The following is a 25,870-nucleotide window of genomic DNA, read 5'->3' as shown; positions in this document are numbered from 1 at the left end:
CACAGGTATAGAGGTACACAGCTAATGAGGTACAGAGTTACAGAGTTACAGAGTTACAAAACTACAGAGTTACACAGCTACACAGTTACAGAGTTACACAGCTACACAGCTACAGAGTTACACAGCTACAGAGGTACAGAGTTACACAGCTACAGAGGTACAGAGTTACACAGCGACAGAGGTACAGAGTTACACAGCTACAGAGTTACACAGCTACAGAGCTACACAGCGACAGAGGTACAGAGTGACACAACTACAGATGTACAGAGGTACACAGCTACAGAGTTACACAGCTACACAACTACACAGCTACAGAGATACAGAGGTACACAGCTACAGAGTTACAAAACTACACAGCTACAGAGGTACACAGCTACAGAGGTACAGAGTTACACAGCTACAGAGGTACAGAGGTACACAGCTAAAGAGGTACAGAGCTACACAGCTACAGAGGTACAGAGTTACACAACTACAGAGGTACAGAGGTACACAGCTACAGAATTACAAAACTACAGAGTTACACAGCTACACAGCTATAGAGTTACAGAGGTAAAGAGGTACAGAGGTGCACAGCTACACAATAACAAAAAATTGACAATATCAATGATCAGATGTGAATTAATATATTTATTTCTTTGAACAGTAATGAGCTACCACTCAGATCATACCCCCTTCCTCGATACTCCAAGTAGGAGTACAGAACAGTCATCAATGACAAGTAACATATGAAATTAATCATTATTTCTTGCCCACTTCACGCTCTTATTTCTTGCCCACTTCACGCTCAAAAGGGGGTATTACGACTCATCATCGTGGATAGCGAGACCAAACACTTTAGAAACACATTTCTCAAGTCAAGAACTATAGAAATGATCCCTGAAAGTATAGTCTTAACTTCCTCAGCGCCGCCAACAGAAGGTCATTGACGGAAACATCCTTCTCAGTAAGGGTGCAATTCTGTTGACGAGTAGGCCCAAAACGGCAAGTTAATACACACTAAAAAAATGTAAAACAAACTCTAACAATGTTCTTTCGTTCTGAACGGTACCGAAACATATATTAAATTTTGTTATTCTATTAGACGCTATATAAATAACATTAGTTACAGCTACAGAGTTACACAGCTACACAGGTATAGAGGTACACAGCTAATGAGGTACAGAGGTACAGAGTTACAGAGTTACAAAACTACAGAGTTACACAGCTACACAGTTACAGAGTTACACAGCTACACAGCTACAGAGTTACACAGCTACAGAGGTACAGAGTTACACAGCTACAGAGGTACAGAGTTACACAGCTACAGAGTTACACAGCTACAGAGCTACACAGCGACAGAGGTACAGAGTGACACAACTACAGATGTACAGAGGTACACAGCTACAGAGTTACAAAACTACAGAGTTACACAGCTACAGAGACACACAGCTACAGAGTTACAGAGGTACAGAGTTACACAGCTACAAAGGTGCACAGCTACAGAATAACAAAAAACTGACAATATCAATGATCACATGTGATTTAATATATTTATTTCTTTGAACAGTAATGAGCTACCACTCAGATCATACCCCCTTCCTCGGTACTCCAAGTAGGAGTACAGAACAGTCATCAATGACAAGTAACATATGAAATTAATCATTATTTCTTGCCCACTTCACGCTCAAAAGGGGGTATTACGACTCATCATCGTGGATAGCGAGACCAAACACTTTAGAAACACATTTCTCAAGTCAAGAACTATAGAAATTATCCCTGAAAGTATAGTCTTAACTTCCTTAGCGCCGGCAAAAGAAGGTCATTGACGGACACATCCTTCTCAGTAAGGGTGCAATTCTGTTGACGAGTAGGCCCAACACGGCAAGTTAATACACACAAAAAAAATGTAAAACAAACTCTAACAATGTTCTTTCCTTGTGAACGGTACAGAAACATATATTACATTTTGTTATTCTATTAGACGCTATATAAATAACATTAGTTACAGCTACAGAGTTACACAGCTACACAGGTATAGAGGTACACACCTACAGAGGTACAGAGGTACAGAGTTACACAGCTACACAGCTACAGTGTTACACAGCTACAGAGCTACACAGCTACAGAGGTACAGAGTTACACAGCTACAGAGTTACACAGCTACAGAGCTACACAGCTACAGAGGTACAGAGTTACACAGCTACAGAGTTACACAGCTACACAGCTACAGAGTTACACAGCTACACAGCTACAGAGTTACAAAACTACAAAGTTACACAGCTACAGAGCTACACAGGTACACAGCTACACAGTTACACAGCTACAGAGGTACACAGTTACACAGCTACAGAGTTACACAGCTACAGAGCTACACAGCTACAGAGGTACAGAGTTACACAGCTACACAGCTATAGAGCTACAGAGGTGCACAGCTACACAATAACAAAAAATTGACAATATCAATGATCACATGTGATTTAATATATTTATTTCTTTGAAGAGTAATGAGCTACCACTCAGATCATACCCCCTTCCTCGATACTCCAAGTAGGAGTACAGAACAGTCATCAATGACAAGTAACATATGAAATTAATCATTATTTCTTGCCCACTTCACGCTCAAAAGGGGGTATTACGACTCATCATCGTGGAAAGCGAGACCAAACACTTTAGAAACACATTTCTCAAGTCAAGAACTATAGAAATGATCCCTGAAAGTATAGTCTTAACTTCCTCAGCGCCGCCAACAGAAGGTCATTGACGGAAACATCCTTCTCAGTAAGGGTGCAATTCTGTTGACGAGTAGGCCCAAAACGGCAAGTTAATACACACTAAAAAAATGTAAAACAAACTCTAACAATGTTCTTTCCTTGTGAACGGTACAGAAACATATATTACATTTTGTTATTCTATTAGACGCTATATAAATAACATTAGTTACAGCTACATACTACGAGTTACGAGTTACACAGCTACATAGTTACACAGCTACAGAGCTACACAGCTACAGAGGTACAGAGTTACACAGCTACAGAGTTACAAAGCTACAGAGTTACACAGCTACAGAGCTACACAGCTACAGAGGTACAGAGTTACAAAACTACAGAGGTACACAGTTACAGAGGTACAGAGTTACACAGCTACAGGGTTACACAGCTACAGAGCTACACAGCTACAGAGGTACATAGTGACACAACTACAGACGTACAGAGGTACACAGCTACAGAGTTACAAAACTACAGAGTTACACAGCTACACAGCTACAGAGTTACACAGCTACACAGCTACAGAGTTACACAGCTACAGAGGTACAGAGTTACACAGCTACAGAGGTACAGAGTTACACAACTACAGAGGTACAGAGCTACAGAGTTACACAACTACAGCGGTACACAGCTACAGAGCTACAGAGTTACACAACTAAACAGCTACAGTGTCAGTACAGTAACAGTGGACAGGGCTTCAGAGTTATGGAGTAAAGTCTGATATATGCTTTTACATTGCAACCACGCACATAGTCTACATTGTAGACTCTACAATATATACGATGTATGTTGTTGGTGGTGTTTGTGAAGGTACACAGCTACAGAGGTACACAGCTATACAACTACAGAGGTACAGAGTTACGCAGGTACAGAGTTACACAGCTACAGAGCTACAGAGTTACACAGCTACAGAGTTACACAGCTACACAGCTACAGAGTTACACAGCTACACAGCTACAGAGTTACACAGCTACAGAGTTACACAGCTACAGAGTTACACAGCTACACAGCTACAGAGTTACACAGCTGCAGAGTTACACAGCTACAGAGCTACACAGCTACAGAGGTACAGAGTTACACAGCTACAGAGGTACACAGCTACACAGCTACACAGGTACACAGCTACAGAGTTACACAGCTACACAGCTACAGAGTTACAGAGTTACACAGCTACAGAGTTACACAGCTACACAACTACACAGCTACAGAGATACAGAGGTACACAGCTACAGAGTTACAAAGCTACAGAGTTACACAGCTACACAGCTACAGAGTTACACAGCTACACAGCTACAGAGGTACACAGCTACAGAGGTACAGCGTTACACAAAACAGTTTGTCAAGCTGGGTGATTTGTTCTCAACATGTTTGGGCATTCCTTGTGGCGTCCCCCAGGGGTCAGTGTTAGGCCCAAAATTATTCATTCTGTATATTAATGATCTATGCAAGGTGTCAAACATGTTAAAACTGGTTTTATTTGCAGATGATACCAATATTTTTTGTTCCGGCAGTGACCTACAACTTCTAATACATGACATTAACACTGAATTGATCAAATTAAAACTGTGGTTTGATATAAATAAATTAGCATTAAATTTGGGTAAAACAAAAATAATCCTGTTTGGGAATTGCAGAAATGATAAACAACTACAGATTCAACTGGATGGGATGAACATTAGCAGAGTTAATGAAATCAAATTCCTAGGGGTGACAATAGATGACCAAATCAACTGGAAACCACTTATCAAACATATACAATCCAAAGTATCAAGAAGCATAGCAGTATTAAATAAAGCAAAACAGGTCCTGGATCATAAATCACTCCGTATTCTCCACTGTTCAATAGTTCTTCCATATATAAGTTACTGTGCAGAGGTTTGGGGCAATAATTACACCAGTACAATACATCCACTAATCATTCTGCAAAAGAAAGCAATAAGGATCATTCATAAGGCAGGTTACAAAGATCACACAAATTCATTATTCTTACAATCAAAGTTACTAAAACTCAAAGACATCATAGAACTACAAACAACAAAAATCTTATTCAAAGCTAAAAACAAGCTACTACCAGAAAATATTCTGAAATTATTCACTGTAAGGGAAGGGGGTTATAATTTAAGGGGTAGTTTTAATTTCAAAACTCAGAGAGTGCACACCACTAGAAGATGTTTTAGTATATCAGTGTGTGGTGTCAAATTGTGGAATAGGTTGAGGGAGGAGCACAAGGAATGTTCAAACATAAATCATTTCAAAAACACGTATAGAAAAATATTTTTCACAAGGTACAGGGATGAGGGTTATTGACTGTCACCATGTGTTCATTGTTTATGTGTATATGTATATATATGTGTATATATATATATATATATATATATATATATATATATATATATATATATATATATATATATATATATATGTATATATGTATGTATATATGTATATTTATATATTTTTTCTTTTGTTAATTATTATTTATTTATATGTTGTCAGCACAATTAAGAAATATAACGGAAAAAGAGTGTATGTGTGTGTGTGTGTGTATGTATGTGTACTTGTATGTTTGTGTGTATATGTATATTATGTACGTACAGTATGTATGTGTGTGCGTGTGTGTGTGTGTGTGTGTGTGTGTGTGTGTGTGTGTGTGTGTGTGTGTATGTATATATTTATATATAATTAAAAAAATAGTAATGTAAAAATAAGAAGGACATAAATAAATATTGTTAATATTTTATGGAGAAGGGGCGGGATTAAATAAGTTATACTTCTTCCCACCCCTTTTCGGACATGCAAGTGAAATTACTGTGCTGTTTTTTATTTTGTTTTGTTTTGTAAAATTGTCTTGATCGGCCATTTTGTATTATTATTTCTGTTTTACTTGTTCATATTTACGTTATATATCATTGCATGTTCGGAATAAATCACTAACTAACTAACTAACTAACTAACTAACTAACACAGCTACAGAGGTACACAGCTAAAGAGGTACAGAGCTACACAGCTACAGAGGTACAGAGTTACACAACTACAGAGGTACAGAGGTACAGAGTTACAGAGGTAAAGAGGTACAGAGGTACAGAGCTACAGAGGGACCCAGCTACAGAGGTGCAAAGCTACACAATAAGAAAAAACTGACAATATCAATGATCACATGTGAATAAATATATTTATTTCTTTGAACAGTAATGAGCTACCACTCAGATCATACCCCCTTCCTCGATACTCCAAGTAGGAGTACAGAACAGTCATCAATGACAAGTAACATATGAAATTAATCATTATTTCTTGCCCACTTCACGCTCAAAAGGGGGTATTACGACTCATCATCGTGGATAGCGAGACCAAACACTTTACAAACACATTTCTCAAGTCAAGAACTATAGAAATGATCCCTGAAAGTATAGTCTTAACTTCCTCAGCGCCGCCAACGGAAGGTCATTGACGGAAACATCCTTCTCAGTAAGGGTGCAATTCTGTTGACGAGTAGACCCAAAACGGCAAGTTAATACACACTAAAAAAATGTAAAACAAACTCTAACAATGTTCTTTCCTTCTGAACGGTACAGAAACATATATTAAATTGTGTTATTCTATTAGACGCTATATAAATAACATTAGTTACAGCTACAGAGTTACACAGCTACACAGGTATAGAGGTACACAGCTACAGAGGTACAGAGTTACACAGCTACACAGCTACAGTGTTACACAGCTACAGAGCTACACAGCTACAGAGGTACAGAGTTACACAGCTACAGAGTTACACAGCTACAGAGCTACACAGCTACAGAGGTACAGAGTTACACAGCTACAGAGTTACACAGCTACACAGCTACACAGCTACAGAGTTACACAGCTACACAACTACACAGCTACAGAGTTACAAAACTACAAAGTTACACAGCTACAGAGCTACACAGCTACACAGCTACACAGTTACACAGCTACAGAGGTACAGAGTTACACAGCTACAGAGTTACAAAACTACAGAGTTACACAGCTACACAGCTACAGAGTTACACAGCTACACAGCTACAGAGTTACACAGCTACAGAGGTACAGAGTTACACAGCTACAGAGGTACAGAGTTACACAACTACAGAGGTACAGAGCTACAGAGTTACACAACTACAGCGGTACACAGCTACAGAGCTACAGAGTTACACAACTAAACAGCTACAGTGTCAGTACAGTAACAGTGGACAGGGCTTCAGAGTTATGGAGTAAAGTCTGATATATGCTTTTACATTGCAACCACGCACATAGTCTACATTGTAGACTCTACAATATATACGATGTATGTTGTTGGTGGTGTTTGTGAAGGTACACAGCTACAGAGGTACACAGCTATACAACTACAGAGGTACAGAGTTACGCAGGTACAGAGTTACACAGCTACAGAGCTACAGAGTTACACAGCTACAGAGTTACACAGCTACACAGCTACAGAGTTACACAGCTACACAGCTACAGAGTTACACAGCTACAGAGTTACACAGCTACAGAGTTACACAGCTACACAGCTACAGAGTTACACAGCTGCAGAGTTACACAGCTACAGAGCTACACAGCTACAGAGGTACAGAGTTACACAGCTACAGAGGTACACAGCTACACAGCTACACAGGTACACAGCTACAGAGTTACACAGCTACACAGCTACAGAGTTACAGAGTTACACAGCTACAGAGTTACACAGCTACACAACTACACAGCTACAGAGATACAGAGGTACACAGCTACAGAGTTACAAAGCTACAGAGTTACACAGCTACACAGCTACAGAGTTACACAGCTACACAGCTACAGAGGTACACAGCTACAGAGGTACAGCGTTACACAAAACAGTTTGTCAAGCTGGGTGATTTGTTCTCAACATGTTTGGGCATTCCTTGTGGCGTCCCCCAGGGGTCAGTGTTAGGCCCAAAATTATTCATTCTGTATATTAATGATCTATGCAAGGTGTCAAACATGTTAAAACTGGTTTTATTTGCAGATGATACCAATATTTTTTGTTCCGGCAGTGACCTACAACTTCTAATACATGACATTAACACTGAATTGATCAAATTAAAACTGTGGTTTGATATAAATAAATTAGCATTAAATTTGGGTAAAACAAAAATAATCCTGTTTGGGAATTGCAGAAATGATAAACAACTACAGATTCAACTGGATGGGATGAACATTAGCAGAGTTAATGAAATCAAATTCCTAGGGGTGACAATAGATGACCAAATCAACTGGAAACCACTTATCAAACATATACAATCCAAAGTATCAAGAAGCATAGCAGTATTAAATAAAGCAAAACAGGTCCTGGATCATAAATCACTCCGTATTCTCCACTGTTCAATAGTTCTTCCATATATAAGTTACTGTGCAGAGGTTTGGGGCAATAATTACACCAGTACAATACATCCACTAATCATTCTGCAAAAGAAAGCAATAAGGATCATTCATAAGGCAGGTTACAAAGATCACACAAATTCATTATTCTTACAATCAAAGTTACTAAAACTCAAAGACATCATAGAACTACAAACAACAAAAATCTTATTCAAAGCTAAAAACAAGCTACTACCAGAAAATATTCTGAAATTATTCACTGTAAGGGAAGGGGGTTATAATTTAAGGGGTAGTTTTAATTTCAAAACTCAGAGAGTGCACACCACTAGAAGATGTTTTAGTATATCAGTGTGTGGTGTCAAATTGTGGAATAGGTTGAGGGAGGAGCACAAGGAATGTTCAAACATAAATCATTTCAAAAACACGTATAGAAAAATATTTTTCACAAGGTACAGGGATGAGGGTTATTGACTGTCACCATGTGTTCATTGTTTATGTGTATATGTATATATATGTGTATATATATATATATATATATGTATATATGTATGTATATATGTATATTTATATATTTTTTCTTTTGTTAATTATTATTTATTTATATGTTGTCAGCACAATTAAGAAATATAACGGAAAAAGAGTGTATGTGTGTGTGTGTGTGTATGTATGTGTACTTGTATGTTTGTGTGTATATGTATATTATGTACGTACAGTATGTATGTGTGTGCGTGTGTGTGTGTGTGTGTGTGTGTGTGTGTGTGTGTGTGTGTGTGTATGTATATATTTATATATAATTAAAAAAATAGTAATGTAAAAATAAGAAGGACATAAATAAATATTGTTAATATTTTATGGAGAAGGGGCGGGATTAAATAAGTTATACTTCTTCCCACCCCTTTTCGGACATGCAAGTGAAATTACTGTGCTGTTTTTTATTTTGTTTTGTTTTGTAAAATTGTCTTGATCGGCCATTTTGTATTATTATTTCTGTTTTACTTGTTCATATTTACGTTATATATCATTGCATGTTCGGAATAAATCACTAACTAACTAACTAACTAACTAACTAACTAACTAACTAACACAGCTACAGAGGTACACAGCTAAAGAGGTACAGAGCTACACAGCTACAGAGGTACAGAGTTACACAACTACAGAGGTACAGAGGTACAGAGTTACAGAGGTAAAGAGGTACAGAGGTACAGAGCTACAGAGGGACACAGCTACAGAGGTGCAAAGCTACACAATAAGAAAAAACTGACAATATCAATGATCACATGTGAATAAATATATTTATTTCTTTGAACAGTAATGAGCTACCACTCAGATCATACCCCCTTCCTCGATACTCCAAGTAGGAGTACAGAACAGTCATCAATGACAAGTAACATATGAAATTAATCATTATTTCTTGCCCACTTCACGCTCAAAAGGGGGTATTACGACTCATCATCGTGGATAGCGAGACCAAACACTTTACAAACACATTTCTCAAGTCAAGAACTATAGAAATGATCCCTGAAAGTATAGTCTTAACTTCCTCAGCGCCGCCAACGGAAGGTCATTGACGGAAACATCCTTCTCAGTAAGGGTGCAATTCTGTTGACGAGTAGACCCAAAACGGCAAGTTAATACACACTAAAAAAATGTAAAACAAACTCTAACAATGTTCTTTCCTTCTGAACGGTACAGAAACATATATTAAATTGTGTTATTCTATTAGACGCTATATAAATAACATTAGTTACAGCTACAGAGTTACACAGCTACACAGGTATAGAGGTACACAGCTACAGAGGTACAGAGTTACACAGCTACACAGCTACAGTGTTACACAGCTACAGAGCTACACAGCTACAGAGGTACAGAGTTACACAGCTACAGAGTTACACAGCTACAGAGCTACACAGCTACAGAGGTACAGAGTTACACAGCTACAGAGTTACACAGCTACACAGCTACAGAGTTACACAGCTACACAACTACACAGCTACAGAGTTACAAAACTACAAAGTTACACAGCTACAGAGCTACACAGCTACACAGCTACACAGTTACACAGCTACAGAGGTACAGAGTTACACAGCTACAGAGTTACACAGCTACAGAGCTACACAGCTACAGAGGTACAGAGTTACACAGCTACAGAGCTACAGAGTTACACAGCTAAACAGCTACAGTGTCAGTACAGTAACAGTGGACAGAGCTTCAGAGTTATGGAGTAAAGTCTGATATATGACTTTACATTGCAACCACGCACATATTCTACATATATACGATGTACGTTGTTGGTGGTGTTTGTGAAGGTACACAGCTACAGAGGTACACAGCCAACAACTACAGAGGTACAGAGTTACGCAGGTACAGAGTTACACAGCTACAGAGCTACAGAGTTACACAGCTACAGAGTTACACAGCTACACAGCTACAGAGTTACACAGCTACAGAGTTACACAGCTACAGAGGTACAAAGCTATAGAGCTACAGAGCTACAGAGTTACACAGCTACAGAGTTACACAGCTACACATCTACACAGCTACAGAGTTACACAGCTACACAGCTACACAGCTACAGAGTTACACAGCTACACAGGTATACAGCTACACAACAACAAAAAGCTTCTGACAATATCAATGATCACATGTGATTCAATATATTAATTTCTGTGAGGTTAATCAACTCTTTTGAATTAAGATTGTCATTATGAAAATAAAAAACTATCAGAATAGGAACAGAAGTCACAGGACAGGCCATTCCCTGAAGGTATTTAGGGGGGGGGGGGGGGGGTTGTCCGCTTTGTTAACAGCTGACCAGTGTCTTTAGACATATCTGTGCAAAACCTCACAGAGTTCATGTTTGTCCAGAAGGGGCTCATTTATTGACCCGTCATGTTGTTTCAAGACTTTAAGCTGACTGTTGGTTATCACATGTTAACAGATGACAGCGAAGCCCTTCCTGAGTTTGAGTTGTCCAACAAATACCCCATTGTGTCTTCGGACACATCTGTTCAGAGTTTCTGTTTTAGTTCCGGGAGGCATTTGACCCTTTTGACCTTTTGTGTTTCTTTAAAGCTTAAGTTTCACATGTGTGACTTTTCAACCATCATCTGATCTGTTTGACCATCTGTTTCTTCTAATTGTTCATTGTTTACCAAATATGGTTTTTCCTGTCACCCTTGCGCATATAAAAAGGGCTCAACTGCAGGGAGATTTTGGGAGAAGGCCTGACGAGCTCTAAAGACAGGGGTCACCAACCCTGGTCCTCGAGGGCCGGTGTCCCTGCAGGTTTTAGATGTTTCCCTGCTTCATTGCACCATGATACAAGTGACTGTGTCATCAACAGAACTATCCAGACTTTGATGACAAGCTGGTGACGATGATTAATTAGAATCAGGTGTGTTAAAGCAGGGAAACATCTAAAACATGCAGGACACCGGCCCTCGAAGACCAGGGTTGATGACCCCTGTCTAAAAAGGAGGGTCGTGTTGCCCCTGAAGCTCCTCAAGACTTCTCTCCAAGCTTCTGCAGAAGCGCCTTGAAAATCATTCCACAAGTCTCTGTATCTTTCCTAAGTTATTCATTTATGTTATGATGGTTTAGGAACCTAACAATTTCTTTGAACAGTAATGAGCTACCACTCTGATCATACCCCCTTCCTCGATACTCCAAGGACGAGTACAGAACGGTCATCAATGACAAGAAACGTATGAAATAAATCATTGTTTCTTGCCCGCTTCACGCTCAAACAGGGGTATCATGACTCAACATCGTGGATAGCGAGACCAAACACTTTACAAACACATTTCTCACGTCAAGAACTATAGAAATGATCCCTGAAAGTGTAGTCTTAACTTCCTCAGCACCGGCAACAGAAAGTCATTGACGGAAACATCCTTCTCAGTAAGGGTGCAATTCTGTTGACGAGTAGGCCCAAAACGGCAAGTTAATACACACTAAAAAAATTAAAAACAAACTAACAATGTTCTTTCGGTCTGAACGGTACCGAAACATATACATTACATTTTGTTATTCTATTAGACACTATATAAATAACATTGGTTACAGCTACAGAGTTACACAGCTACAAAGCTACAGAGCTACAGAGTTACTCAGCTACAGAGGTACAGAGTTACACAACTACAGAGGTACAGAGTTAATCAGTTACACAGCTACAGAGGTACACAGCTACAGAGGTACAGAGTTACACAGCTACAGAGCCACACAGCTACAGAGGTACACAGTTACAGAGGTACACAGCTACAGAGCTACACAGCTACACAGTTACACAGCTACAGAGTTACACAGCTACAGAGTTACACAGTAGTATATATGACAACATTTACAATTTCTGAACAATAACGTGTTTTTAATATTTCCCCATGAAAGGGTGGACATGTTAAGCTTGACACCTTGCAACAAGTAAGACAATATGTAATATATATATTCATATAAATTATGAAATTAACGTGTAAATAGTCACTGATAAGGAGTTGAATGTGTCAACAATGGATCTATTAGGCTGAATCCCAATCCGCACCCTCACAGACTCGCAGACTTACGTGCGCGCTCCCACACCTTGCGTAAGGGCTTAGGGCTGTCCCATTCCTCAAGTGGTTAAGTGCGCGAGGGCTCCCGGCAGCCATTTTGAGCCTTTACTGCCCCCTTCCCGCAAGTCAGCATCCCCGCAGACTTTGGGAAAAGGAATTACCCACAGTTCATTGCGTTGTGACATAAAAGGAGGTTACCAGGGGCCTGTACTACGAAGCAAGTTCAACATATCCAGGATATATTTTCCTTATCCAGATTCACTAAGCGGGACAATTGCAATCACGCTAAGCGGTCACACGACGGCGGTTATCAACTCGGTATATCAACCCAGGTTTCTCCAATCTGGATATGAGCGCGTGCACATAAAAGGGGCAGTGTTTTCAGCGCATGACCAATCGCAAGCATGGAGAAGTCCGCTGTCAGAGCCGCTTATTTCAGTAGCGAAGAGCAAACAATAATTTTACGGAAATATGATGAGTATAGGCATATAATACAGGCAAAAAGCAACACAGTTGCAGCTGCAAAATGCAGGAAAGACACCTGGCAAAAGATCGCTGACTGTATAAATGCGTAAATTCATAGGGATATAAACATATATTTGAATATTCTGGGAATCTTAATCTTTTTTTTTTTAATTCAAGATCTTTTTATTGGAATTTTCACAGAGTAAAAAAAGGTGAAATGCTGCATGTCGATTACAAATATTTTGAGTAGGCATGGGCATGTTAATCATAGCATACACCAGTGTACAAAATATAAAAAACAATTAAACAGTATGAAAAAATATAAAATAGTAACAAAAACAAACTACAGACCAAACTAATCCCTCCCCTGTCACTGCCAGATTACTAATCACAATATGAGGTCACTCTATCATCAAAAGCCTGCACTAGGAATACAAAAGAAATATGAAGTATAGTTCACAGGGTCTGGAATGCTTCTAGAAAAGGTCCCCACACTTTCTGGAACTTATTTGATTTCTGAAGCGAGTATCTAATTTTCTCCAGTTTTAAGCAGGACATGATGTCTTCCAGCCATTGTGCACGAGTAGGAGGGAAGGGATCCTTCCACCTGAACAGAATTGCCCGACGAGCCAAAAGGGAGGCAAAAGACAAAGTGTGCCCCTGTGCAGTGGTTAACTTCCTTCCTCCCTCCATGACCCCAAACAGGGCAGTCAGTGGGTTTGGTTCTAATCTGATTTTAAGCACCAGAGAGAGAGTATGAAATACTTCCATCCAGTACTTATTTAGACATGGGCAGGACCAGTACATGTGGATGAGAGAGGCTTCGGCTACTTTACATCTTACACAGTATGGACTAATATCTGGGTACATGGAGGATAGCTTTGCTTTGGAAATATGAGCCCTGTGTACCACTTTAAACTGAATTAAGCAGTGACGTGCGCACAGGGAGGTTGTATTAACCAGTTTGAGTATGGACTCCCAGGTATCCTCTGATAAGGGAAGCCCTAAGTCCTGCTCCCATGCTGCTTTGAGTTTATCTGTAGGGGCACTCTTAAGATCCAGCAACATGCCATAGAAAGACGAAATGAGCCCCTTTTTGAATGGGTCTGTGGCAAGAACTTTGTCAACTGTGGTCAAGCCTATCGATGCACCAGGGCTGGGTGTCTGGGAAAGAACAAAATGTCTAGCCTGAAGATACCTAAAGAAATGTGATTTTGGAAGGCTGAATTTACTACTTAACTGCTCAAAAGATGCCACGGTGCCGTCTATGAACATATCTTTAAAACGAATCATACCCCTCCTGTGCCATTCCTGGAAGGTGGGGTCCTCAAGGGATGGTTTGAAAGAGTGATTTGATGCAATGGGGCTAAGAAGAGAGAAGCTGTGAAAACCAAAAAACTTCCTAAATTGGGCCCAAATTATAAGAGAATGTTTAACCACTGGGTTTTTGATTGATTTAAGTGAAGGAAGTGGAAGTGAGGAGCCGAGTAGGGCAGGAATTGACAGGTCATCAGTTGGATGTAACTCCATCGCCACCCAGTCAGGGCGGTCAGCGCCGTCGCAGTGGAAGGACCAGAATGCAAGGCAGCGCAGGTTAGCAGCCCAATAGTAATAACGAAAGTTTGGGAGGGCCAGACCACCTGCAGACTTAATTTTTTGAAGGTGAGTTTTGTTCAAACGTGGCCGTTTACCTCGCCATAGGTATGAAGATATAACTGAGTCAAGGGACTGAAAAAAAGAACCAGGAATAAAGAGTGGTAAGGTCTGGAAAAGGTACAAAAATTTAGGTAAAATGGTCATTTTGACTGAATTGATGCGACCCACAAGAGACATTGACAGGGGTGACCATTGTGTAAGGGTTTGTTTGGTCTCATTTAACAATGAGATAAGATTCTCTTGGAGCAGGTCTTTGTGTTTCCTTGTCACCGATATGCCTAAATAGGAGAATTTGTCATTTGCGATTTTAAAGGGAAAATTGGAAAGGTCTAAAGCATGCGATTCGAGATTGGTAGGGAAAAGCTCACTTTTGCTGAGATTCAGTTTATAGCCTGAGAGTTTCCCAAACTGACTGAGAAGTGACAGCGCAGGGGGTAATGAGGCCAGAGGGTGAGAGATGAAAAGCAAGAGGTCATCGGCATAAAGCGAGACCTTATGTTCCCTGCCACCTCTCCAGATACCGGACACATCCTCACAAGATCGGAGCGCTGTGGCAAGCGGTTCGATAGCCATGTCAAAAAGCATGGGACTAAGGGGGCACCCCTGACGGGTTCCACGATGCAGATTAAATGGTTTTGACCGTTGAGAGTTAGTACGAATTGAGGCTGTTGGGTGTAAATAGAGAAGTTTAATCCACAGAGCAAAGTTCGGACCAAAACCAAACCTGTCCAGCACAGCAAAGAGATAATCCCATTGGACGCGATCAAATGCTTTCTCCGCATCCAGAGAGACAACGCATTCAGGGATAGCCTCAGAGGCAGAGTAGATAATATTGAACAGTCGCCTTGTGTTGAAGTAAGACTGCCTACCTTTAATGAAGCCAGTTTGGTCTTCAGATATAATTGTGGGGAGGACATTCTCCAGCCTATGGGCTAGGACTTTAGCTAGGATTTTAGCATCTGTGTTTAAGAGGGAGATGGGCCTGTAGGAGGCGCATTCAGTAGGATCCTTCCCTTTTTTAGCTATGAGGGTGATGCAGGCCTCCGAAAAAGAAGGAGGGAGGGAACCGTGGCTGAAGGATTCTGAAAGAACTGAAGATAGCAATGGGGAAAGCAAATTAGAAAATTTCTTTAGAAATTCCGCCGGGAAGCCATCAGGGCCAGGACATTTACCCGACTGCAGTGAAGAAATGGCTCGAGTAATTTCCATCAGGGATATCGGTTCTTCTAATGTCTTCCTTAGATCTGGTGAAAGACTGGGAATACTAAGACTATTTAAAAAGTCCGCAATCTCATCTCGATCAGTCTGAGATTCCGAGGTGTATAGCTGGGTATAAAAGTCCCTGAATGCTTCATTTATGAGTAAGTGGTCTGTAGTTACATGGCCATTTGGTAATCGAATCTTAGAAATATTTTGTTTAGCCTTAGAGCCTTTAAGTTGGTTGGCTAATAATTTGTCAGATTTGTCTCCATAAACATAAAACCTGGTTTTACTTTTCAGAAGTGACTGTTCAATTGGGTGAGTGGTAAGCAGGTCAAATTTAGTTTTAAGTTCTAGCCGCTTTTTGTAAAGATCTGGGGATTTAGTCCGAGAATATTCTTCATCGACCTCTTTAATTTGGCGGGCAAGGTCTGATCGCTCCCTATAAGATTTTTGCCTCACCCTAGCAGTGTAGGATATAATCTGTCCCCGGAGATAAGCCTTGAGGGAATCCCAGACAGTTAGACTAGACATTCCTGGAGTCATATTCGTGGATAGGAAAAAGGCTATTTCCGTTTCCATTGATTTAACAAAATTTGTGTCCGACAGCAGAGTTGAATTGAATCGCCACTGTCTGTCTCTCTGAGGTAGGTCAGGAAGGGACATGGTTAGAACCACAGGAGCGTGGTCGGAAATGACAATGCTCTGATAAGCACAGGAATGGACCAGGGGAATCAGTTGATTATCAATAAAAAAATAATCAATCTTCGAGTATGTGTGGTGCACTTGTGAGAAAAAGGAGTATTCTCTGTCACATGGATGTAAAGAACGCCACACATCACAAACACCGTAGTCAGAAAGGAACGCCTGAATAAGACGGGCTGACTTACTTGCTGTGCCGGGGTTGGTAGAGGATCGGTCTAGGACTGGGTCGAGCCAGCAATTAAAATCACCACCCAGTATGAGAGAATATGTATTAAGGTCAGGGAGCAGTGAAAACAGTCGTTCAAAAAAGACTGCATCATCTGAATTAGGGGCATAAACGTTCACAAGTACGACCAATGTATTGAATAATTTCCCAGAAACGATCACGTAGCGACCAAACTTGTCAGAAATCACATTGTGCTGCTCAAATGAAACATCCTGACTGATCAGAACTGAAACTCCTCGGGCTTTAGCTTGAAAGGAGGAGTGAAATCTCTGCCCTGACCACCTCGGGAACAGGCGGCTATTATCAGAACTGCGAATATGAGTTTCTTGTAGAAAGGCTATTTCTGTTTTAAGGTGTTTTAGATGTGAGAAGATCCTCTTCCTTTTAACAGGGTGATTCAGACCCTTAACATTCCAGCTCACCAACTTCAAGTATCTACTCATAATATCTAAGAAGAAAAATTAGGTGTGCACAATGACCTAGGCAGAAAAAAAGAGAACGGAAAGGAGGTTGAATGTGACCCACATTAAGTAATGAGTTGAAAAGAGTTAATGCAAAGTTTCTGGCAGTGACATATCCCCCCGACCCACCCTCCCCAACTAAGACAGCTGCTATAGAAAAATAAAAAAAAAGCAGCAAGCTCTTCAAAACAAACATAGTGCAATAACACATCTTCCTATCCTACACACTAATAGCTTTTGCTCCCGTATCATGGGTGTATACCTATTAGCACCTTAAAACGTGTAGATGTAAATAAAAAAAAAGGGATTCCCTCTCAAATCTTGACCTGGAAGTCCCGATATGAGCCCAGAAATATTTTTACAAAAATATAAAATATAAAACGTCCGACTTAAGCAGCGTAAAAGTAAGGTTAACAGCTTACAATTATTACAAAACTTATAGGTAAATCGGAAAAGCTTTTTTTTTTTTTTTTTTTTTTTTTTTTTCTCTCCCTCTTCACCACTTATTTTTCCCCTTCCCTCAAATAGCCAAAAATAACTGCAAATTAATAATATTTGCAAAGGGGCAGTCCAACTAACAACAGAGAAAATACTGGTTGTCGCGGGGTTACTCACCCTCCCCTCAGGAATAATGTGGCTCACGTAAAAAAAAAAAGAGAGAGAAAAAAAAGTCAGTCCGTGAGCGTCAGTGAGCCGCACCGGGCTGCAGGCGGAGCCGTGGCAGCCTCCAACAGTCCCGTTACGACGGGTTTGAAGCTTTGCTGCGACTCGTGATGAATTTGCGCGCCTCATCCACGGAGCCGATCCACTTCCTGGCCCCCCCGGACAGCGTGAGCCGGAGCCGGGCGGGGAAGAGCAGAGCCGGCCTCAGACCCAGCTGGTAGAGCTCCGACATGACTCCGCTGTATTCCGCTCGTTGGCTGGCAACTTCGGGGCTGTAATCCTCCAGGACCCGGATGGGCTGGCCGCGATATTCCAACTTTCCCCTCCGGCGCGCCTCCCTGATGAGGATATCCTTCGTCTGGTACCGGTGAAGGCGGATGATGACCGGACGCGGTCTCTGTCCCGGGGCCGGCTTGGGGGCGAGGGAGCGGTGCGCTCTGTCTATCTCTGGCGGCGACGGCAGCGTATCGTTCCCGAACACCTCACACAGCAGCTTGGAGAAGAAAGCCGCCGGAGAACCGCTCTCGGTCGACTCCGGTAAGCCCAGGATACGGATGTTCTGCCTTCTGCTCCGGCTTTCCAAATCCACCACCTTGGCCTTCAGCCGAGCATTATCATCCCGTAGAGTCGAGCAGATGCCTTCAAGGTCCGTAACTCGCTGGCTGAGGTCTTCTGTGGCGAGTTCAAGGGACGAAACCCGTTGGCCATGGTCCTCGACCGCGAGCCGCGTTTGGTCGAGTTTGGAGTCGAGCTGACTGAAAGTATTTTTGAACTCGGCGGCCAGGGCAGCGCGGTGTTCCTCCAGCAACGTGGTAATGGCCGCCAGGGTTAAGACAGCGCCAGCGTCGTCCTTCTTGCCCGACTTGCCGCTCTTCGAAGCCATCTCGGAGGTAAGTGGGCTCGTTCGAGACAAAAAAAAAAGAAAAACAGCAACAGGGAATCCCTTTTAAAGTAAAAATTTTGAAAGTTTGAGGGCTTGGTGGTTTAAAAAGTTTGGCACTCACGGGAGCACTCGCGAAACGCGTCTACTCCATCTGCTCACCAACCGGAAGCCGGGAATCTTAATCTTAAACTGTAAACCATGATCAGCAATATTAAAATAATAAAAGGCTTGCAATATTTCAGTTGATTTGTAATGAATCCAGAATGTATGACATTTTTTTTGTTTTTGTGTTTGCATTACAGAAAATCACAATATTCTAATTTTCTGAGACAGTCTGTATATATTGGTTCTATAACTATTGTTGTTGACCGATAACTTGTGCTGATGCTGTACCAAAGAATTGGGTTTTTTTATTTATTTTATTTAATTTTTTATTTTTTCAGGAGGGGGGTATTTAGTATTTTAAAGTGACTTCTCAGAATGTTCGAGGGACGAAATTGAAAATCCCTTTTTTGCTATCCCCTTACAAATGCATCTTCTTTTTCATTTCTTCTTGATTTATTTATTTAATTGGTATTAGTTTTGGATTGACTGTACATCGGATTTTGGGTGATGATTTGTTTTATTTATTCATTGATTGATTTATTTTTTATTTTCTCCTCCACCTCTTTTTTCTTTTTTTCCTTTTTTTTTTTTTTTGGATCGTTCATACAGGTACTCATCAGGGAAAGCAAAGGGGTTTTGGTGGTCCCTGAATACGCGTTCTCTTCGGAGGGATCCTCTCACGATCCGCGCACTAAGCTCCACTGGATTCTCTTCGAAAGGGCATGCCATTTTCCAAGAGAGCTGATTGGTCAGTGGGCGGTGCTTTTATACCCGGCGATCTGTATCTCGAACATAACCTGCTCCGGAGCAGGTTAGCTGTTCAGCATAAGTTACCATGGCGATGTGCCCCGATAAGAAGTGAACCACCGTCGTAGTCCTGAAAACCCAGGGTTAAACCTGAAGTTACCTCGCTAATCCCAAATCCTGCTTCGTAGTACAGGCCCCAGGGAGAATGTAAACAAAACAGGGGGCGGAGGAAAAGGAACCATGTGCGACTGCGAGAAGAAAGAAGTTCACCTGTAAATATAAATACATATCCCACTGGTGATTTAAATTCAGAAACTGTTGTCCCGTGATGATTTTTCAACGGCCCTATTATTTCCTTTGCAAACAAGGAGCGACCAACAAACATATTATTTAACTATTGTTCTTTGGTTTATATGTATATATAGCCTATATATATATATATATATATATATATATATATATATATATATATATATATATATATATATATATATATATATATATATATATATATATATATATATATATATTTCTCTTTTCTTTTTTTTGAGCATGTTCGAAATAAAGTTTTTCATTCATTCATTCATTCATTCATTCAAACGGAGGGAAGAAAACCAAAAAAAAGGACAAATGACGTTTTGGACTTTCTTCAACACTAAAGACAGGAAAAGAGGCTGAGGGAGCTGGATGAAAAGGAGGAGGAGAGGGAAAGGAAGAGGGATGACCAGTTATCTAAGTTAATTGACATTTGTGGGAAGATGGAGGACAAAATGTTGTTTTCTTCATCATTTTTTCATTCATAATTTGAGGTTCAATTTCATTTGTTTTCATTTTATATTAGACAAATCCTCAGTTGACCTGCTGGTGTTGAATAAACAAGACTTGCTTTTCTTTAATCTGAGTACAGTGTTTGAATTAAGATGTCCTTTGTTAACAGAAATGCATACATGTAAATACTAGCAAGATAGTTTTAGATCCAACACAAACAAGTCAGGCAGTAATTTGGTTATTCATTTATTTATGACCACAAAATTTAAACAATTTCAGCAAGTTGAACAAAAACGTTGCAGTAAATAGTAATGATATAACTGTAATATTTAGCTCAGGTTACCATCAATTTATATGCTCTCTTACAAAAATGAAATGACATCATGCTGAAAAATGGAAAGTAATATTAGATGGTCATAACACAGCTGGAATATTTAACTCAGTTTACACGCGCTTACAAAAAAGAAATTACTCGGCGATTGAGCCTGGTATACTGGATGTGCTGGTCTGGGTAGATTGAAAGAAAGACAATGTTAACAAGGAAATACATATTGTACTGTGCGCATGTTTAAATTGTGTTCTTTGTTGAATTTTATGCTCCTTTATATAGGCTACCACTTTGTTTTCAAACATCCAGATGATCATTCCCAAACTTATAATACCGGTAGGTAACATTTTGATCTGACTAGGAATTTTGTAAATTGAAATTTTAAATAAAGTTTATTGAAAAAAAAAACAAAAAAACAGACGTTTTTATCTGACTTGTTTCCGGTTTCTGCTAAGTGTGTCCCATTCCTATTTATACCATTTGGAGCCCTCACACCCTCGCACACGTGACGCTGACGTCACTGAAAGTCTGTGAGGGCTCAGGGCTTGAGGGTTTAGGGTGGAGTTTGGGATTGGGCTATCATCATGGATAGCGAGACCAAACACTTTAGAAACACATTTCCCAAGTCAAGAACTATAGAAATGATCCCTGAAAGTATAGTCTTAATTCCTCAGCACCGGCAACAGAAGGTCATTGACGGAAACATCCTTCTCAGTAAGGGTGCAATTCTGTTGACGAGTAGGCCCAAAACGGCAAGTGTAAGGAATAAAATGTCTTTAGGAGGGTCAACCCTCCCTAACCCGCCCTCTGACAATGATCCATCCAGCTATGTTTACTACTGCTCACGTTCACTACAAGATACATCAGTTGAAATAATGTATACAATTGTTCAATTAAAGAAAACAATAATTGAATTAGTCAAACTGATTAAAGTATCAAAAAGAAAGATTATTTCAGTAGTAAAACTCATACAGGAACTGCAGTAAATAAGAGCTGGATAGAACATTGTCAGGAGACCCTCCTAAAGCTCTGTATTTTTCTACTTTAAAGTAATCTAAAGTCCTAATCAAATTCATCTACAATCATTCACTTACCTTCATACAATCAATCATTCACTTACCTTCATACAATCTTAACATTACTAAAGACAGTTTTTTTGTTGGTTTTTTTCTGCAAGAGAAAGAAAAGGTAGTTTAAAAAATACAATAATTCACTTACCTTCATACAATCTTAACATTAGTAAAGATAAAGTTATTTTGTTGTTTTTTCTGCAAGAGAAAGAAAAGGTAGTTTAAAAAAGGAAACACATCAACATTTGTCCCAGTGTTAAGGAATAAAATGTCTTTAGGAGGGTCAACCCTCCCTAACCCGCCCTCTGACAATGATCCATCCAGCTATGTTTACTACTGCTCACGTTCACTACAAGATACATCAGTTGGAATAATGTATAAAATTGTTCAATTGAAGAAAACAATAATTGAATTAGTCAAACTGATTAAAGTAACAAAAAGAAGGATTATTTCAGTAGTAAAACTCATACATGAACTGCAGTAAATAACAGCTGGATAGAACATTGTCAGGAGACCCTCCTAAAGCTCTGAATTTTTCTACTTTAAAGTAATCTAAAGTCCTAATCAAATTCATCTACAATCATTCACTTACCTTCATACAATCAATCATTCACTTACCTTCATACAATCTTAACATCACTAAACACAGTTTTTTTGTTGGTTTTTTCTGCAAGAGAAAGAAAGGGTAGTTTAAAAAATACAATAATTTACTTACCTTCATACAATCTTAACATTAGTAAAGACAACGTTTTTTTGTTGGTTTTTTCTGCAAGAGAAAGAAAAGATAGTTTAAAAAATACAATCATTCACTTACCTTCATACAATCTTAACATTACTAAAGACACATTTTTTTGTTGTTTTTTTCTGCAAGAGAAAGAAAAGGTAGTTTAAAAAAGGAAACACATCAACATTTGTCCCAGTTTTAAGGAATAAAATGTCTTTAGGAGGGTCAACCCTTGATAACCCGCCCTCTGACAATGATCCATCCAGCTATGTTTACTACTGCTCACGTTCACTACAAGATACATCAGTTGGAATAATGTATACAATTGTTCAATTAAAGAAAACAATAATTGAATTAGTCAAACTGATTAAAGTATCAAAAAGAAAGATTATTTCAGTAGAAAAACTCATACATGAACTGCAGTAAATAACAGCTGGATAGAACATTGTCAGGAGACCCTCCTAAAGCTGTATTTTTCTACTTTAAAGTAATCTACAGTCCTAATCAAATTCATCTACAATCATTCACTTACCTTCATACAATCAATCATTCACTTACCTTCATACAATCTTAACATTACTAAAGACAAAGTTTTTTTGTTGTTTTTTTTCTGCAAGAGAAAGAAAAGGTATGTGGAAGGCATGTGGAAGCAGCAGCCGGATGGCCGAGGGGGGGGACATGGAAGCATTTTTTACATCTACAAAAATAAAATAAATCAAATTTAAAAAAAAAAGGATTTTCCTAATCTTTGATGATAACAAAACTTTCTTCTCTGCCTTGTCGACTTTTGTCTTTCCTGCATCACAAGTAAGTACTCGGATCTTAAAAGAGTTCTACAATGTACTGTACTTGTCTCCATCTTGCCCTTTTGTACAAAAATAAAATAAATCCAATTTAAAAAAAAAGGATTTTCTTAATCTTTGATGATAACAAAAATTTCTTCTCTGCCTTGTCCACTTTTGTCTTTCCTGCAGCACAAGTAAGTACTCGGATCTTAAAAGAGTTCTACAATGTAATGTACTTGTCTCCATCTTCTCCTTTTGTACAAAAATAAAATAAATCCAATAAAAAAAAAGGATTTTCCTAATCTTTGATGATAACAAAACTTTCTTCTTTGCCTTGTCCACTTTTGTCTTTCCTGCATCACAAGTAAGTACTCGGATCTTAAAAGAGTTCTACAATGTACTGTACTTGTCTCCATCTTCTCCTTTTGTACAAAAATAAAATAAATCAAATTTAAAAAAATTTAAAAAAAAAAAGGATTTTCCTAATCTTTGATGATAACAAAACTTTCTTTTCTGCCTTGTCCACTTTTGTCTTTCCTGCATCATAAGTAAGTACTCGGATCTTAAAAGAGTTCTACAATGTACTGTACTTGCAACACACTATCCAATCTTTATGACAGTAGACCAACTATTGATCATAAATGATCTTCCATTCCTCCCATAAAGGTCCAAATTCACGTCCAACAATTCTTGCCAATCGGGAATTTTTCTTGCTATAGCTCTTCAGGTGTACGAGAATACATCTGGCAACAATTTCACTTACAGCTGATTCTGACACGGCTTGCATGACTTCCTCTTTTCTAACGTTAAGTGAGATGACAAGATATTGTAGAATTTTCATTGGTAGTTTTTTCCATAAATCTTCGGGAATGTCAAAATATTCTCTGTTTATTTTATCCCAGACTTTCACAAACAACCGATCAAAAATGTCAAGGTTGCCGTCCGACAGATCTGACATTGAAAGGAGGTGTGCGATCGATTGTCCACTTTTGTCTTACCTGCATCTCAAGTAAGTACTCGGATCTTAAAAGAGTTCTACAATGTACTGTACTTGTCTCCATCTTCTCCTTTTGTACAAAAATAAAATAAATAAAATTAAAAAAAAAGGATTTTCCTAATCTTTGATGATAACAAAACTTTCTTGTCCACTTTTGTCTTTCCTGCATCTCAAGTAAGTACTCGGATCTTAAAAGAGTTCTACAATGTAATGTACTTGTCTCCATCTTCTCCTTTTGTACAAAAATAAAATAAATCCAATAAAAAAAAAAGGATTTTCCTAATCTTTGATGATAACAAAACTTTCTTCTCTGCCTTGTCCACTTTTGCCTTTCCTGCATCACAAGTAAGTACTCGGATCTTAAAAGAGTTCTACAATGTACTGTACTTGTCTCCATCTTCTCCTTTTGTACAAAAATAAAATAAATCAAATTAAAAAAAAAAAAAAAAAAAAAAGGATTTTCCTAATCTTTGATGATAACAAAACTTTCTTCTCTGCCTTGTCCACTTTTGTCTTTCCTGCATCACAAGTAAGTACTCGGATCTTAAAAGAGTTCTACAATGTACTGTACTTGCAACACACTATCCAATCTTTATGACAGTGGACCAACTATTGATCATAAATGATCTTCCATTCCTCCCATAAAGGTCCAAATTCACGTCCAACAATTCTTGCCAATCGGGAATTTTTCTTGCTATAGCTCTTCAGGTGTACGAGAATACATCTGGCAACAATTTCACTTACAGCTGATTCTGACACGGCTTGCATGACTTCCTCTTTTCTAACGTTAAGTGAGATGACAAGATATTGTAGAATTTTCATTGGTAGTTTTTTCCATAAATCTTCGGGAATGTCAAAATATTCTCCGTTTATTTTATCCCAGACTTTCACAAACAACCGATCAAAAATGTCAAGGTTGCCGTCTGACAGATCTGACATTGGAAGGAGGTGTGGGATCGATTGTCCACTTTTGTCTTACCTGCATCTCAAGTAAGTACTCGGATCTTAAAAGAGTTCTACAATGTACTGTACTTGTCTCCATCTTCTCCTTTTGTACAAAAATAAAATAAATAAAATTTAAAAAAAAGGATTTTCCTAATCTTTGATGATAACAAAACTTTCTTGTCCACTTTTGTCTTACCTGCATCTCAAGTAAGTACTCGGATCTTAAAAGAGTTCTACAATGTACTGTACTTGTCTCCATCTTCTCCTTTTGTACAAAAATAAAATAAATCCAATTTAAAAAAAAAGGATTTTCCTAATCTTTGATGATAACAAAACTTCTCTGCCTTGTCCACTTTTGTCTTTCCTGCATCACAAGTAAGTACTCGGATCTTAAAAGAGTTCTACAATGTACTGTACTTGCAACACACTATCCAATCTTTATGACAGTAGGCCAACTATTGATCATAAATGATCTTCCATTCCTCCCATAAAGGTC

The 25,870-nt window shown here is 39.1% G+C and overlaps 5 non-coding genes and 2 pseudogenes across 5 annotated transcripts; all 7 read right to left on the bottom strand.

Annotated features, from left to right (window-relative positions):
• Positions 1 to 652: 652 nt before the first annotated feature.
• Positions 653 to 892, bottom strand: LOC133464262 (small nucleolar RNA U3; annotated as a pseudogene).
• A 663-nt stretch (positions 893 to 1,555) lies between these two features.
• On the bottom strand, positions 1,556 to 1,771 carry LOC133464236 (small nucleolar RNA U3). The gene has a single exon (XR_009784452.1). It is a non-coding gene; the product is annotated as a small nucleolar RNA U3 (small nucleolar RNA).
• Positions 1,772 to 2,490: 719 nt separating this feature from the next.
• Positions 2,491 to 2,706, bottom strand: LOC133464234 (small nucleolar RNA U3). The gene has a single exon (XR_009784450.1). It is a non-coding gene; the product is annotated as a small nucleolar RNA U3 (small nucleolar RNA).
• Positions 2,707 to 5,942: 3,236 nt separating this feature from the next.
• Positions 5,943 to 6,158, bottom strand: LOC133464225 (small nucleolar RNA U3). The gene has a single exon (XR_009784441.1). It is a non-coding gene; the product is annotated as a small nucleolar RNA U3 (small nucleolar RNA).
• A 3,259-nt stretch (positions 6,159 to 9,417) lies between these two features.
• Positions 9,418 to 9,633, bottom strand: LOC133464224 (small nucleolar RNA U3). Its single transcript, XR_009784440.1, has one exon. It is a non-coding gene; the product is annotated as a small nucleolar RNA U3 (small nucleolar RNA).
• Positions 9,634 to 11,732: 2,099 nt separating this feature from the next.
• Positions 11,733 to 11,948, bottom strand: LOC133464201 (small nucleolar RNA U3). The gene has a single exon (XR_009784421.1). It is a non-coding gene; the product is annotated as a small nucleolar RNA U3 (small nucleolar RNA).
• Positions 11,949 to 21,328: 9,380 nt separating this feature from the next.
• On the bottom strand, positions 21,329 to 21,517 carry LOC133464207 (small nucleolar RNA U3; annotated as a pseudogene).
• Between the last annotated feature and the right edge of the window lie 4,353 nt (positions 21,518 to 25,870).

This window comes from Cololabis saira, chromosome 17 (genome assembly GCF_033807715.1).
Source record: "Cololabis saira isolate AMF1-May2022 chromosome 17, fColSai1.1, whole genome shotgun sequence".
NCBI classification, from domain to species: Eukaryota; Metazoa; Chordata; class Actinopteri; order Beloniformes; family Belonidae; genus Cololabis; species Cololabis saira.
Note: the sequence above shows the minus strand (reverse complement) of the source record. Positions and strands in the feature narration are given on the sequence as shown.